This window comes from Lates calcarifer, linkage group LG8, assembly GCF_001640805.2.
Source record: "Lates calcarifer isolate ASB-BC8 linkage group LG8, TLL_Latcal_v3, whole genome shotgun sequence".
In the NCBI taxonomy this organism is placed as follows: Eukaryota; Metazoa; Chordata; class Actinopteri; family Centropomidae; genus Lates; species Lates calcarifer.
In genome coordinates, this window is record NC_066840.1 from 16,760,476 (window position 1) to 16,778,446 (window position 17,971).

The following is a 17,971-nucleotide window of genomic DNA, read 5'->3' on the forward strand; positions in this document are numbered from 1 at the left end:
ACATGTTTGATTGCTAGGCAGCGGCAGCAGTAAACCGCTGTCACTGGACATGACGTCAGAGGGAGAAAGGAGAGATGAGGGAAATTCCACCTGTAACCTCATTCTTCTCTCACGCTGGCTGTCTCACAAGCATGTGACTTGGATGGAGCCATTATGGCTTAGTTTCATCCATGAATCTGTACATTGTCATGATGTAATCCAGTGTTAGAGTCAAAACTATTTTTAGCATGTACAAGATGAAAGCTTGTCTTTAGTTAGTTTTGAAATCAGTCTGTTAAGGAGGTGAAATAACCTATGAGCTATACAAACAATCAGGCATCATAAAATTACAAATTGAGGCAATAATAAGGATTTTGTGGTGATAATCAAGGATGAATAAATTTGTAGTGTCACAGTACTTAAATGAATAGCTCGACTTTTCAGGACATATACTCATTTGCTTTCTTGTGGAGAGTTTGATTAAAAAAAAGATTGATACCACTCTCATGCCTGTATGCTAAATGTGAAGCTATATCCAGCAGCTGGTTAGCTTAGCTTAGCATAAAGACTGAAAAAAGGGGAAACAGCTCTCTTCAAAGGTAGTTAAATCTGCCTGCAAATCCACATATTGTTGTGTTTAGACTTTGGTTTTTGTATGGATTAAACAAACAAGCTATAACATATGATGGGCTTTATAGGTACTAATAAACTGATTTATTTTTTGCAACCTTTGGACAGAGCCAGGGTAGCTGTTGCCCCTAAATCATGATATAATATTTGGCCTGCATCACAATACCTCAGCCTCAGTATATGACTTTGTCGGCAGGAAGAAGTACTCAAGGATGAATCAGAGTATTTAGTGTCTACTCTGGCAGCATGTTGACATCATAAGATTAGTTAACCACATTACTTGGATATTTTTATGGTGCCCGCTGAGGTCCATGTAAGCACACAGTGTAGTGAGCTGTAGGACTGATGTATTTGTAATTACATTAAGGAGCGACTTGGTTAGTAATGTCCCTCTTACTGTACTTTGACCACATAAAATAGTTCCTCACAAAAATAGAAACTGGCTTTGTCTGCAACTTTGGCACATAATGACATTTCACCCTCTAATTTTTTATGTCTCTTAAGGCTAATGAGGTAGTAGTGAGTGACTCGCCCAGGCTTTTCATGAGTCAGCTCAGACAGTGTTGGTTGGATTCAAACAGTGAGCTTTTCCCAAAGAAGCAAAGTGATCTTCCCTCATTTTACTTTCAACAAACTCTTTCAACAAATGTGACTAATATGAGGAAAGACAGAGCTGACAGGATTTGCAGTGAGCTCTGGCAGCTCATCACATTTGCTGATAGGCAGTGGTCTTTCTTTACCATCAACACATTTTGTTGTTGTTTTAAAAAAAATGTTTGGGGGTTAATTTCAATGTGACGGGCAGCCCTCAGGCTTGTTGAATTATTTAACTGCACGCAGCCAATGGGTATTATAATCTAAGCCCTGAGTGACAGAGCAATATGCTCTTAGGGCCTCACGGCATTTTATTAGTAATGAGCTTGCGATAAACTAGGGCTCTTGGGTTAAAAACTGCTGGCTGTTGGTGCACCCTGGATCATGCATGCTCTTTCTTGACCCTGAATTAGCTGGTTTGGCTTTACAAGACCTCAGTGATTGTTTATGAGACGACATCTGTACGAGAGACAACAGGTAGCTGGTCAGCGATTTGACATTGCAATGAATCCTCTCTGCAGGTAGCTGAAATAGCCCACAGAGGTGTGATGTGGATGATCTGGATGGCTGGCCTGCTCTGTGTATTTAATATTTAATGAGCTGCAGTCTGTATGTGGTATGGGCAGCAGCAGCACACCTATTGCCACTGCTCCCACTAGTCCCTGCTTATCAAAAGCTACTGTATGTTGTATTATAAACTAAAAGATTCATGATCCCTGTTTGGTTTATTGGGCAACCCCCCGAGAAGATAAACTGAATACTATGGTAATTCCAGCTAGACCTGAGTCCTGAGGCCCCCCATATGTTAAAGGAATAGTTTGAGAGTTAGATGAGAAAATCAGTGCTGTTATAATATCTGTCTTTTAAATATGGAACTAGACCCAGGATTCTGTTAGCTTTACATTTTTACACTTCTTTGGATTAATCAAGATATAACATGTTCTATAGTGAGTCTTAGAGGAACTGCCTGTAGCTTCATATTTATCTGACAGATACGAGCATGATCTTCTCAGCAAGAAAGTGTATTTCACAAAACGTTTCTTAAAGAATACATTGTAAAATCTTTCAAAGTAATGTCTTTTCCCCCTTTCTGATTGTCCTCTCTTTAGATTTTTCCTCTGTCTTTTATTTATGAGTAATCATTTAAACTTTTGACTAGGCAGCAGTCTTAGGGCAACTTTATTGGAGCTTTTTATTTCACACTTCACACTTGTTCAGTTTGTAAGCTGTTTGCAACTTGCCAAAATCACCACTATGATTAATTGAGATGCACCCGACACTTGACACCGAAATGCGTCTTTGTAAACCTAAAAGAAAAGCACACCTGGAACACATATGGCTCCAAGAAATGTGGATTTGTTTTTTTTTCACAGCCTCCTGTCTCACCTGCAAGGAGAAAGCTGCTGTTCTCAAATCTACAGTCTCAAGCAGCATTACACTACAAAATAAACTAACTTAACGTTCGGAGCAGTATGCTGTGCATGACAGAGAGGGGAGGTAAAGACAAGTTGCTCAGCCTCTGAGTATATATGGGAGTGTATATACATTTTTCCCTGTTGCATTTTAAGTGTTTGAGACCCCTTGTTTATAATATTTTTCCAAGAAGTCATTTGCCTGTGTGTGCATGGTTCATGTCACATGTTAGTCTGAGAAAAGTCAGGTAAACTGAGCACCACCATGAACACAGTCAGCTAAAGGGCCTGTGGTCTGTGCATCATTCTCTGCTCAGAGGCGTTAATGAATCACTCACATACAGTGGGCTGAGCTGTTGTACCCTGAAAGCATTGTCTGTATAGCTGTACACCTACACAGCTCTTTGTCAGCTTTGTTATATCTATAGTCATACACGGTCAGCACAGTGAATCATGTTAGATCGTAGCTCAGTTCAGTGTGGTCACTGTCTGAGGATGATAATGCTTTCATAGCACTATGAGCTGTCAGCTTATTGAGCAAACCAGATTGTTGGAATAGAAAGTCAGATCTCAACCAGGTGGGATGTTTTTTGAGTGTTTTCTTCTGTTATAATTCCTTGTACAGCTCAGTGGGGTTAATTAAAATGCCTTCCTGCCCTCTTGTTTGCCTCAGAGTCGGTGTCTTCTGTGGGGTGCACTTCTGTCCTGTTAACTGGCGTCTGGCAGCCTCAGCCTCAGCCTCCCTCTTCTGTATTTAAGTGGCTAGAGCGGCCATCAGATGACCTCCAAGCTACTCAAATAATTCTGCGCGTCCTCCAAAGGCTCCCCTATCTCATCCTGTCAAGGATTGTTTCAGAATGTTTTTTTGAGGCTTTACAAGTCCACAGTCCTCCAACATAACTCTTTTACTGTGAGTGATCTGAATTCTCTGACTGCAGTTCTTTAGTGGAGTGGTTTGCCTGGTACAGATTTGCAGATCATGCATGCCCAGATAAACTGTGTCATATAAAGTGGGAACGAAATGAAAGCAAAATATTTAAAGCGATGAACACTAGTCCTGTTTGAGGGCTGCGTTTTACTAAACTTTGACCCATAATATAAGCACACAAGCTTAGATAACATTCAGCTTTAATGTAGTGTGAAATATCAGGTGTTTATTGTCTTAAATGTCTGCAGTGACCTGAATAACTAACTGAAATACTGTCAAGTGAACAAATTTACCCGTGCATTCACTGATTTATAATAGTGTTAAAATGTTAATCTAACACCTCAAGCTGACATCAACGTTTGTATAGACAAGCAAGGAGATTAACATCAAGCAATTAGTGATCTGTGTCCCTCCTTTGGATTGGAGGGAATTCTCTGACACAGGCCTTAACCACACCAGCTTCTTGGTGCAGAGTATTGCTGTGCTCTGCCCTTTAATGAGGACATAAAATGGGGGTTTTGAGGCCTGCATCTCTTGTGGTTGGCTTCTGTTTCGCAGACCCAGCACAGGAATATAACCACTGACCCTTTTTTTGTATTCTTAGGCTGCAAAGGAAAGGTGTGTCCTTTCAGTTACAGGGTCTGCAGGGTTACATGGCTCTGCACTGATCACACATCAAGGAATTTTTTTTTGCTCTCAATAATACACCACCAGTGTAGGAATAAAGCAAGAACACAATGCACTGTGTGAGACAGGCTTGTCGCGGGCTGAATTTAATTTGATCCCACTGACATGTCTTGAAGCAACAGCAATTTAAACATCTTCACTTTTATTGGTTTTCCCCAGTGTGTGGATGTAACTTGTTGTGCAAATCTGAGTGAGTTTGCGTTGCGTTCAGTATTACAAAAGATAATTGGAATGACTGTAAATTCTTAGAAGAGAATTAGTTTTTTTTTTTGGTGGCTCTGTTTAAGTGAAAATACATAATAACACATTATTCACATGCCATTCACAACACTTTACAGTTTAGTCTTGATTTGAGGATGTGAATGTGCCTCTCTAAACACTGTAAACCAAAGATGTGTGTCTTGTGTCATTTAAATTCACATTTTCTGCTGCTATTCAGTTGAGTCTAAACTTCTGAACACTGATTTCTAACAATCTAGTCTAGTTTTAGCGCAAACATTCACAGGAAATAACAGAAAAGGTTTCATATTGTGTGTTTCAGACATTGAGCAATACATACCCCATCCCCCCACCCCTGTCTCTCTCTGTCTAAACCCAACCGGTCGAGGCAGATGGCCGCCCACCTTGAGTCCGGTTCTGCTCGAGGTTTCTGCCTCTTAAAAGGAAGTTTTTCCTTGCCACAGTCGCCTAGTGCTTGCTCATGATGGGATCTGTTGGGTTTCTCTCTGTAAATTTTATAAGATAAAGAGTACGGTCTAGACCTGCTCTATATGTACAGTGCCTCGAGATAACTTCTGTTGTGAATTGGCGCTATATAAATAAAAATTGACTTGACTTGACTTGACAAACGGATTGCAATCTATTCTTCCCACAATTCATTCATCTGACATTTGCTTAATCAGATAATAATAATTTAAAGTTTACAAAGTGTCTGAAATATTGACAAATGGTCCTCACAAGCTATCAGAGTTGGGCTGTCACAAGATTTCATACATAGTCATTTTGCAAAGAATCCTGAAACCTCCTTGGTAAATGACGAAAACTTTTAGCCAGTTGTCAAAACTGTCGATTGGTTAAATGACAAATCATCAAAGTATTACTACGTCTTCTTTGTTTCAGAAGAAGACATCATAAATAAGGATGATTCACAACAGTCTTGTCATCTAATTTCTTTTGAAGCATGCCATCCATTGACATGTATCCACCCCAAATTAGACTGCAGACAGGCACTGTATTTTTAGATGGCTGCAAAAGCTTGTTTGACTTGTTTGACACATTGAATTCATTCTGAACCACTAAAATACTCTAGAATCTTAGCTATATCACTTATTGTTCAAAGTCACAGTGTTGACCTGGATACATTTTACATTTGTGATTGTATGTATTCAGCTGGCACTAATTAGTATAACCTAAAATCCATGTGCAGGCAGAATCTCTTTCCTGCTCAGTGAGAAGCTGATGAGGACATGCTTGAACATTTGGTTCATACCTGTTACTGCTCCTCTAGCTTTGCCCTTGTAGTTCCTCTAACCAAAAAAAGACAATGGTCTCTCTGTGACTGAGAAGATACTGGCACACAGAGGAATAAATGTGCTCCTCAGTATTTATTGAAAGAGAGTAATGAACTGTTGAGATGCCAACCATGCCCTCTCATCTATTTATTTACTCCTTTTAAAGACTTTCTGTTCAGGAAATAGTTTTTGGACACAGCTGATTACCCACAATTAACTGTTCACTGGAGTGCAGCACAGTCTCACTGCAGTTTTCATTTCATATTTGTGAAGAAAATACTCAATGTGTGCTTCATGAATTTAAAAACTTGCAGTCAAAGCTTAGCATGTCCTCAGTGTTTTACAAATACGTCCTCTCCTTAAATGCTTTTCTATTATTTTAGAGTGTGAATCTCTGTGAATGTATGAATGGAATTTCGAGGAATCTGAAATAAGGGTAAACTATAAACTGGTAAAGGGCCAAGATAAAAAAAACCAGTACCTTGCTGTTTGTGGCAACATCTTGGCAACACAAGCCCATTGCTCTCGCATTATAAATTAAACAGATTCAACACATCCACAATATTGATGAGAATGTGTATGCAGATCCCTATAGGCCTCCGATATGCTGGTGTTTGCACAAAGATTCATATTATGCGTCAGGTTTACATAAGTGGAGTAACATAGGAATTAAATTTGCTTGTGCACATGCATATGTGTGTGTTTTTGTTTGTTTACATAGTTGTCCTGGATTTTAGCAGCACTGCAGTGCATTAGCCTTAAGGGTTTATATCAGGAGAAGTGAACAGTTTCCACCAAGGCTTCAGGGGTTGTTGACAGTATTTCCAAAGGCGGTGATAAATGGAGCTTGTTTGGTGTAACTTTCCCTCACAGCAAGGCTATCAATTTGCGCCGAAGCAAACAGCTGCTTTCGACTCTGAGCCGGACTGTACTGAACCGAGGCCAGGAAGAATTAATGCAATGATGAGAGCCCTCAGTGGAGATTGAGAGGGTGATTTGGGGGTCTGTGACAAACAGGCCCTGCTGCAGTTGCAATAGAGTTTAATGGGTTCATTTTTCAAAATATCTCCAAGTCCTGTATTAGTTTGCATTTATGTTCTTTACTAACAATTCCTTTTTAAAACAACTTTTATTTAAACATTTGACTTTTGCCTCTGTTATATATACTACGTGGGGCTTTTCAGTGGAAAACAAGAATATATTGGTGCACAGATGAGAGTGTGAAGACACATAGAGCTCAACACTCACCACAGACCACCACTTCCTGTTTGCTTGAGAGTCATTTCTGATAAAGATTGTTATCAAGTCTCAGCTATATTGACATAAACTGCACTTAAAAATATACGTCAGTAAAAATGACATGTCTCACCTACTGCAACTTATCTTTGCACGTTGCAATAACACCTTTGTGTGAAATTTGGGACATGAATACTCACTTGCTTGAGTTTAACTTGGCATGTGATGATTGTTCACAACAGGAGCTTTCCTGTGGTCATGATCACTCAATCTTGAAGAGGGGGTGGAGGGGGAGAAAGATTTTTTTGGTTCTTCTGTGGTGAAGCACTTGTTCATACCTAAATGCATTTGACTTCATAGTTGCATTTCTCTCTACCTCCCACTGGTAGAAGATGTTTTATGGGGCTTTCTATTGCAGGCAGGACAACTCCCCCACAAGTCGGCAGCTTAACTGGCTCACTGACACAGCTAAGAGACTCACAATTCATTGTAAATGTTTTAATGGGGCACAAAGAGATGTGAACTTTACTTTACTTCTGAGCTGCCAAACAGATTTTAATCACCATGCCTGGCCCATATTGTATGGTCAAAGTCTAAAGTAGGTGCATACCTGTCTAACTGTTTACTTACACCTCCAGCACTCCTCCGCCCCTGCAGGAGAAACCCGTCCGTCGTCTTTCATGCTGTTTTAAGGTGTGGCCCTCTGGTTGGAGCTCTCTGCTCTCCCCTCCCCCGACTGCAGCCCTGTCCAATCCCTTCCACAGCCGAACTCACCTGAAAGGATTTGCATTTAGGGCCGATACTCATCGCTGATTGGCCAGGTGAAAGCACTCTGCCTCAGGGCTCCCTTACCAATGGCGACAGTGCTGCGTGACTCATAGGGAGAGGACAAGTTGCTTCACTACACTTCTCCTTTTTCTGTTTCAAGCAGCAGCCATTGCATTGTCTTTTTTTTCTCCCCCTCTTCTTCAGTTTTGTTTTGTCGCTGTGAGAAAGACGTGTGCGGCTAGACAGTGGTCCACACCTTTGCACAGCCTTGTCCCCCTTTGAACGCACCTTGGATTATTCATCTTTTGTTGTTTATTTTTCCCCTTCATTTTCATTGGTTACGAAGATCGACACTTGTTCGGTTGCTATTATGGACCTTGTCACCCGAATCCTGTGTCTTTGAGGTTAGTGATGAATAGTTCTCCTCCTCCTCTTCGCATTTTGCCTGTTTTGATGGTTTTTCCTCATTCATGGGGACAAAGGTTTTTAAATGGGTTTCTGAGAATTTTCTTTATTGTTTAAATCAGTATTATTGCACTGAGGCCTGAACCTACATGTTTATTTGGGAGTTTTATTTGTAAGTGGACAGGCGGCTAGGTAGTTAGGTCGCCATAATGTACACCTTTGGCTTAATTGTAGCATTTTCATTTATACTCTTGACAAATTGAAGTTCTCTTACAGGAGCTTTAACATGACATGCAAGATCAGTTGATAATTTTGGTACTTTCTTTTCCCCCTATCTAACTTCTTTCGAGCCTACTTGTGCATCAAACACTGCTCAGTGAAACAGCAGCAGGTATTCATTTTGATGTGATTACAGGAGTTTTAACATTTCACTTCTATGTTGGGCTGCACGAATCAAACCATTTTCCTCAAATTTGGTCGACACTTTTTGTGACTTGACTCCTTGTGAGATCAAATCATAGGTTTGAGTTCTTGTGTTTCATATTTTAAGAACTAATCAGAATGTTTTTTACTGATAAGTCTGTTTGTTGCTTTTCTTTTATGAATTGTTGCCTTATATGGTGTGTTGAAGCAAGGGCGGGAACAGTGTTTTGCAAGCCTCTTGACCAAGCCCACATGTATTTTTCTTGGTGTAGTAATCAGCAAGTTGACATCATGTCAGTTTTAATCCATTATTGCTTTTCTGACTGAATACACTTGTTTTTTAAAATGTCACATGCTGCATTAGTAGACAAAAAAAGGGCTGCGGTTTTGCTGTTGTTGCTCTCTGCAGTCTTGTGCATGAAGTCAGTCATGCAGTACTTCATGCATCAACATCTTAAGTTCATCAGAACAGAATGTTGCTCATCTTGTAATGTAGAGGCCCGGCAGGCTTTCATTTCATTTTACAGGGAAGTCTGAACACTGTATTTTGCTTCCTCTTTTATGCCCCTGTTAACTGACCTTCCCTAACGTCTGCTTTTTTTTCCCATCACCCAGCTAAATTATTCTGCTTCTGCATGTTGTTGAGTATCTGTTTCTAAAAGTTGCTCAGTGCTGCAGAGATAAAAGCACGCTTCCTGTTTCACCAGAAATCTACTCTGCACTTTGTGGACCACAGAAGACATGTTGCACATATTATTTCACTGAATAAACAGGGGTATAGCTTGAGCAGCATTCAGATTTCACTACACCCACTTTGTATTAGAATCTGTCGTCAAATGCAGCTGCAGTTTACTCCACAGAGCTTTGTAGCTGTCCTAGAAAAACCCTGAGCCAGTGCAGGCCTAACATTTTCATCCAATTTTGGTCAGAATTTTTTACGAAGTTATATGCAAAATACCTAAGCCTGTGATTGTTTCATTGGTTTGGCATTCAGAATTGATCTTGTTGATGTAATGTCTGGCATAATTTTCAGCTGGGGCCTAAGACAGCTGAGACCAGATTATTGTAGAGATACAAAATAAATATCTCTACAGTATACTTGCTTAGTTGCTGAACTATTATCAGGTGTTGATCAGTTGGCCTTGCATTGGAAGAGCAAATTGATTATTTTTCTGTATTTATATGTAACAGCCCAGCTGCTGTAGCATCAGCATGTGACCCAGTGAGCGAATGGCTATTTTGTGTTGAGCAGGTATGAGTTTGCATTTGACCCAACTTTTTCATTATACTCGATGCCCACCCCAATTTGGATTGTAAATGAGGCCCTCGCGTCGCAGAGGGTGAACTCATATTGTAGCTGTTGTTTAGTGAAGCTTTGTGTGTGTCTCATTCAGGGGACATAGAGGCTGGAGGAGGGGGGCAGCAGTGTCAGGTTGGTTCTTCTTTCAATACAAAGTCAACAAGTCTTAGCCTGTAATTAGATCATTCGACTTGGGCAAGATGACGGAGGCGTTGCAAGAGAGGGAGCATGACGAGGACGAGTAGGAGGTGAGGTGGAGTTTATTACTACAGTCCCAGCATGCTGAGATATGTAAAAATGGGTGATTTAATTAGCTTCATATTACAGGAATATGTTTCTAAGAGAATAAACACAGATCAAATGTGTATGGTCAGGTACAAACTGTTGAATAGAAGAGCACAGGCAACTTCAGTTTCACTAGCTTCAGGTACAAACTGCTCTTTATCACTAAAATAATCAACAGTATTTTTCTTTTTTTTATACATTTTATTGTCTGCAGCAATAATGCAAATGGAATGCATTTGTGCAGACATAGCCTTGTTCTAATTGGAAGTCAGTGGCATAAACAAGCTTTAACTCACCCTGTATGAGTGGGAAAACAGTTGTATTTATAGAAGTTATAACTGCTAATAGATTTTAAACCAGAAAAAGAGACCATATAAATACGTGTTAATAGTCATATTATTCTTGCAAAGGGAGATTTATGTCTTTCTAAGTAGATTTATGTTGACAAGTTTACTTGAATTATCTATCAGGTGACTGCCATCCCTGCATTACCTGTGATTAACTGTCCCATTTATTGTGTGAGATGTGTAAAACCAGTTGACTCATAGTGAAACTAATAGATACACATCTGACTTATGCATGGTCGTTATCTTTTAATAAACCTGGAAAATGTTAATATTAGAAAGTGGAGTCAGAGCTCTTGTCCTGTTTTGATGGTTCTCTCTGCTGTTTTTTTGTTACCCAAGGATGGGTTTGCATCATGTTTCCATGTCAGTTTCTCCATTTCTTCTTTTGCCATTTTAATTTCCACAGCACTCTCTTTTTCTGGAGTGGATGGAGCCCTAAAGGTTGGTGAAGTAGAGATGGGAAGTTTGAGCTCCTCTGACCAGCTGGGAAAATCTGAGTTGGGAAAGTTAATGTGTAACACTCTCCTCTGTCCTAACAGCTGCTGTCAAGGTGCCACTGAGCAAGGCACATGCTGTTTCTCTGGGTGCTTCCAGACACAAGCTACACTCAGCTGATTCAAGCCACTTGTGTACAGTATCTGTGTTAATGTGTAGCAGGTACACTCAGGAAACCCTCCCTTGATAAATAAAGTTACATCGATTGAGCAACTTTTCTCCTAATGTTGCAACTGGCTCATACTCAGAGCGTGCTGGGACTGGCAGCCTGTTGTTCTGGAGTACACGTTGAACCAGAGTTGTGATCATCACATCTAAACACAGTCCACAAAACCCATTGTGAGATCTTTCTCTATCCAGGCAGATTTCACTTTAGCCCTGGAAAATTTATCTCTGTTTTTATTAGAAACACAGTGATCACGCGTTTTTCTTCTCGTGTCTTTTTCTTTAGACTTGTTTCCTTAGAACTGAAAAGGATGTGATGTAATACTGGACTTTTCCTAACTGATGGTTTAGGTCTTTCAGTGATTTATTTAGTGGATGATGTCCGGTGAAGTGAAGTCTTTGAATGCACCCTATATGATATCACATGCTTCGATAAAGACTCATGCGCTGATGTTCCCTTTATTTTCTCACATTAACAAGCTACACCTTAAACCCACCGGAAACTGCCTGTTCTTGTTACCCACTTTTTGTTCACGGAAGTAGTCAGATAAAACACCCGTGGGGCTGAACGGGTGAAAGACAATAGCGTCATGTTCTTAGATACGAGAGAGAGAGAGAGAGAGAGAGAGAGAGAGAGAGAGAACCTGTGTGTGTGTGAGAGAGATGATATGTGGAATATCAGGTCACACCTTTTGATAACACTCCTGGTTATGCAACGTACCATGCTGGTCAGGGTGCAGGTTCTGTCTCCTCTTAACATGGCGGCAAATAGGTTCACTTATCACATATTCAACACACAGTGCATCATGCTCAGTGGTGAAGAATTACCAAGTACACTAACTCACCTGGGATCTGTTGGGTTTTCTCTGTAAATTTTATAAGATAAAGAGTTCGGTCTAGAACTGCTCTATATGTACAGTGCCTCGAGATAACTTCTGTTGTGAATTGGCGCTATATAAATAAAATTTGACTTGACTTGACCTACTGTTTTTAGACAATTTTGAGGTACTTGCAGTTTATGCTACTTTATACCTCTAACCCCACCAGATTACAGGATAACTTTGGTCTTTTTTTCCACTACACATATTTGACATCTGTATTCATGATATTTATGCAGTTATTTTACTGATTAGGGGTGTGCATACAAGACTGATAATGATTTTAGAAAATACATTGTCATACAATTGCACAGTGTGTGCAATTGTTAAAATTAACTCCATGTTGATCAGCTACAACATTAAAATGCTACTTACATGCACAATGCACCAGTAATAATAAGCTGATAATATGATATATAATACAATATCACTGAAAATGGTCACTTTTTTGCCTAATGAGTACTTCAATAACATTTTGACTACAGGACATTTACTTGTAATTAAATTTTTACATTGTGGTTATAATACTTTTACTCAAGTAAAGGATCTTCCACCATTGATCATGGCTGGATTTACAAGAAAAGGTTGATACAAAGTGCTTCCCATTAATCTTTTAATGAAAAGTTGACTGCTTGTTAGTGGATACTGTAAAACTCAGTAAGAAACAGTAAAAGATAAATATACTAATCAGGAATCATTCTAATTATTAGAGTCAATTACAACTAATACTGTTTTAGTTGCAGCTCAAGTAACCAACTTTAAAGTTTATTAAAATACAGAAGTATTTCCCTAGTGAACTACTTCACTCTGGAAATGTTGATAATTCAAGTATCTTGATAAAAGTCTGTCATAGCAAGTTACTCACTGAGCCTGTGTGGGTGGAGGCAGGTTTGAGGTGCGAGTTTATTTTGTTCCAGATAAAAGCAGCATGCAGAACCTCATAAAAATTTCCATTAGTGGCTTCTGTTGAGCTCTGCCTGCATTTGAAGCGCTGTCATCTGTGACTGTATAATTTGTAAATACGGGAATATGATACATGTATGACTTTCCTAACAGCTAGCTGACAGCTGTAAATTGCGAGCACTATATAACGCAGTGGCCTGAAAACACTTTCACAGAGAAATGTTTTTCTTTCCAATTATATGGGTTCCACCCTGCATGAGGTAACATCGTGCACAAAATAAGCTCCCAACTGTGAGATGGATGTGAACATAAAACTGACATCCTCGGTGAAATAAGTTTGAGCTGGTGTCTCTCGCCAACTCCCTCCCACTCCCTCATGCTAATTTAAACATCATGTTGGCTTTAATGCAGTATCACTTGGTACAAAGAGGCATTCTGACCCAGGCACAGGGGGAAATTGATTTCCCACATGGCTTTCGGAGGCTGTGGTCCCAGACACCCAGCTGCAGTGGTGTCTGGAAGCTTCAGCAGCACGCTGTCATATGGAAAACTGGCCATGCCCATAATGACTCCAGCACTCAAATAATCTGCTGAACTCCTGTCTGAGTGGAAAGGTCTTAGTTGTATGGGCCAGAGAGCTTATTTATTTCTGCAATTATGTATTTGTGTCTTGAAACATTGCCTCCTTTTACTTTTATTCTTTTTTACTTTTCTGCTTTCATATTATTCAGATGTCACTTTTCACCACCTTCTGGTGTGTACTTGTGAAATGCTTAAATTAAGCTTCAGGGTGACACATTTCCAAGCACGATGGTGACATTGTTTATGAACATTTGTCATGAAATGTGGCTGGTGTGGTGGACACACAAGGGGCTGAACCATGGGTTTGACACTAACTCTAATCCTGTTTTAACTTCATTTCTCATACTTACAGCTTTTAGCTCTAAATTCTCGCTTTCATACATAGCTGCGATGTCCGCACTCAAAGAGCTGCATGATTTTGAGGATAGCAGCTCTAGAATGGCATTTTCTTTTATAATATGACCATCAAGCACATTTCAGTTGATGCTGAAACTACGTTGCAATTCCTTCTTACAATTTAACTTAATGGTGGTTAAAAGAGTGCTGCTCTGTAGTGCTGCCCCATTCACATCAAAACAAACATTTTACCACTCTCATTTAATGCACTAAATTTTTGGAAATACTGACTTTTTTGCAGAGTTAGATGAGAAGATTGATGACACTCTCATATCTGTATGTTAAATATAAATCCACAGCCAGCAGCCAGTTAGCATAGCTTAGCATTAAGACTGGAATCAGGGGAAAACAGCCAGCCCTCCTCTGTCCAAAAAACATTGTTTTACTATCATTTCATTGTTAAAATCTGACCTCATGTTTCTGGGCCTGTTGGCAACTTCATAACTACATCTGTAACTTTGCAATAACACTAGTGGTGCTAAAACAAAATCATCTTACAGTTTGTCAGTGAGTCACAGCATCCTTTCTTGCACAAAAATGCTCAACTGTTTTTTAAAACAATTCATTTCTTTGATTCCAACCAGTAACAGCAGTTTATGACAGAAGACAAAAATCCATTCAGTTGTCCGTTTATGCTTGTCAGGCTTGGTTCTCAACGTGTCCTTGCAAACACACTGGGCCTTTGCTAAGCTGAATGAGGCCCACCTGCTCTCTCTGTCTTGTACCACAGAGCCTACTTTACAAGCCCTCTCCCTCAGCTTGTTCCTAAGCAACAACCACTCCTTGTTTACCTTTGTGTTTTTGCATTGTGATTCTCGTCAGAACAACATAAAGCCAGCCCCTCGGGAGACTGGTTGTCAGGCCTCTTTATTCAAACTGGTGTTGTAGCAGAGGTTACTGTGTTCATTAATGTATGTATCTCCCTGAGGGAGCAACAGATTTGGAGGCATTTTTTAAAATTAAACTCATAAATGTAACTTCTCCTACTTCCTACATATAATTATTACAGATCTTTAATATGGTTAAACTATAACACCATGTAAATATTTTGTTATATAACCAGATCGAGCGCATCTGTCTTTAACTCGATAGTTTATTGTCCTCATCTCCTGCACCTGTGCTGCACCTTCCTCATTGCCTGACTATCATAAAAGAGTGTATTTCATTTAGCCTTCTCAAATATTGACCAGGCTGGACAGATTGCCCTTTTACTTCCTGCAAAATGAACACTTGATCGGCGTTTGCAGCGGCTGGAATATATGAACTAAATTAAATATGTTAATGTTAGTACAGTGAATCCTAATTTTTACATTGTTAGTACAGGGTAGACACAGTTACAGCCAACATTTCAAGGTGACAAGAGCATGTGACTGAAGCACAAGTAATGTTATAACACCTAAAGCATGCAATTCAAACATTTACCATGACCTCATTAGTTGTAGTTTAGGTGTGTCAGTTTAGTCACAGAGCTTAAGTTTTTCCCCCGGTTCCTGTTTGAAATATGGTATGCACCTGACATCATGAAATGCAGTGACTCAGCACTCATGTCCTGAGATCCAGGAACGGGGCAAACGTTTACTGGCTTCAAGATTAGATAGAAACACTGGCCAGTGATACCTAATACCACACTGACCCAGTATCCAATTGTGTGAAATCAGATAAGCTCTCTTGAAGGGGGCTAAGCTGTCTCAATGTGAGTGGTCCTGTCTGTGAGGCTTTAGGAGGGATCAGATGAGAAGAGCTGATTTAGTCGTTATTAGCTGTTTAAACCAAAGCTTGATCTGCAGAAATCTTAAAAACAGCTTTGCTAAAGCTGCAAATTATCATGTTTTTAGTCTTTTAACCTTTCCCACAGAGGAAATACATACATAACATACATAACAGATACAAGGATAGACATTTGTATGTCTATCACTCTACCTGAGCTATAGCCAGGAGAGAGTTATCATAGCATTAAGACTGAGAACAGGGGGAAACAGCTAGGCCTACCTACACAAATCTGCTTAATTAGTGTACTCTAAAGCTCACAATTTTTATTTTATATTTTGTTTGTTTAATTCGTACAACAACTGTGTAGTGTAAAATCAACAGGTGGCAGTTTTACAGGATGGTTAGGTGGTTTTTGTTACCTTTTGAACAGACCTGTTTCTCCTTGTTCCCAGTCATTATGCTAAGCTAACACTTGCTGGCTCTAGCTACATGTGTACCATACAGATGTGAGAAAGGTATGCATCTTCTCATCTAACTCTGCAAAAAGGCAAGAAAAAAAGATGAGCGTGTTTTCCAAAATGTTGCACTATTCCTTTAAGAAGAGCGTAATCCCATGGTGTATGACAAGCCAGGGAAAAATGAAATTATTTCATCTCTCTTTGATTCTGTTCCCTCTCTAGGCGTGTTGTCTTTTACATACTGCTGCATGCCTGACTATGGGTGGACACATCAGCCTGCTTGTGTCCAGACCTGTTTGGTATGCAACCTCTTCTGCAATAGCCGGATCCCCCGTTCCCAGCTTTGACTCACACTTGGAACCCTGAGATTTCAGTACTCTATCTGAATACGTACCTAGTAGTATGCTGCAAGGCTGGCACGGAAAGTATCTTGGCACGGTTCATACAGTATATAAGCCCCGAGTGGAATTGCTCCCTTCGAGAAAATTAGCTATTGTGAAGTTACATAATCTTAAGGCTGCTGTCAGTGCTAAAATTGGCACAGTGTTTTATAGTTTAAGAGAGAATTAAGATTGTCATCCCTCTCCTTGTTTTTGTGTAAGCTTGGTTGAGAGTATGCTGCTGGTATTTTTCTGGGTATGATGTCCTCTCTTGCCGCGGGTAATATACCTGTGCTGTGACATGTTGATATTGGTATGAATGTAAACACATCAGAGATGGGCATGTGAATAAGCAGATACAGTATACAGCATAGTAGGGCTGTTTTCAGAAACACTTCAGGACTTGAACTTAGCCTTGTAACTATGTTTTTAGTTTGTGTAAAAAAAAAAAAAAGTATTTTCTTTTACTGAACGCCTCCTGTACACATCTAATGCCTATGGGAGACATGGTTATTATATAAAAAGGAGCGAATTTAGCTTTTCCAGTCTAGTCATGCATCAAATTGCTCCCACTCAGCAGCCAAAACAACAGCCAACTCTGGATGAAGCATTTCAGATATTTCTGCAAGAAAGGAGTCAGCAGGGCAGTTTGAGACAACCAACACACATGCACAGACTTGCATGTTTTTAGTCGTTACCTTTTGTGTTTTTCTACTTTGAATCATTGTGATTTTGAAACGGAAGAAGTTACGTAATTGAGCTGAGACGCAAGGATGTAAGGAGCAATACTATTAACTCTTACATGACAGATTCTTAGTGTAGAGCCCATCAAACATACTGTAGTCAGAAATGACTTAAGCCATAACAAATAGATTGTTCATGGCACTCAGAGTTGTCTTTAACAACTTTTCCCGTCTGTTTGAGCTAGATAACACACATTATTTAGTTAAGGAGTAAAGTGGATATGGTCCTGGTGGTGGTACTGTTTGAGTAAAGTAGTTCAAAATGGCCTCCATACATTCTCCTGTAAAAACTTGGAACCCATAACAAGAGCCTGCAGCACCTACAGTAACATGAACAGTGCAAGTTGTTGCTGATTAACCTCATATTGACATGTCCATTCAAAAGCAGATTATAATATGACCACATATACAAGCTAGATCTACAAGAAACAATGGATGCCAAAATTTGTAGTACTGTTACATTAGACATAAAAGCTCTGCGTCCTCTTAAAATTATTTTGAAGAGAAAACGTCAGTTTTAGCAGCCAGTCCATTGCTATAACCACGGACAGACTGGCCTGGCTAAAAACAATTGCGATCAGTTTCATTTTGGATCCAATTCTGATTTGTTAAAATACCTGGATTTGCTCCGACAAACAAATCTCTTATTAGACCTTTAATCAATTTTTATTCATTTGTATTCGCAAAAAGAAATGTTTAGTAATTTGGGTTGCAGGATTCTTACTTTTAATCTGCTCTCTAACCAGTGAAAATGTC

At 39.6% G+C, this 17,971-nt stretch overlaps 1 protein-coding gene across 4 annotated transcripts in view; it reads left to right on the top strand.

The window, feature by feature from the left end:
* The window catches only part of elf1 (E74-like ETS transcription factor 1), a 39,764-nt gene that overhangs the window by 3,330 nt on the left and 18,463 nt on the right, over window positions 1-17,971 (top strand). For 2 of the 4 annotated variants that reach the window (XM_018694176.2, XM_018694180.2), the window contains exon 1: window positions 7,836-8,149. The exons of 1 other annotated variant lie outside the window; for it this stretch is intronic. The gene's annotated coding sequence lies outside the window, so the exon portion shown is untranslated. Of the gene's footprint in view, window positions 1-7,835; window positions 8,150-9,724; window positions 10,122-17,971 lie in introns of those variants that run through there. One more of the 4 variants, XM_018694179.2, reaches the window with a different exon arrangement.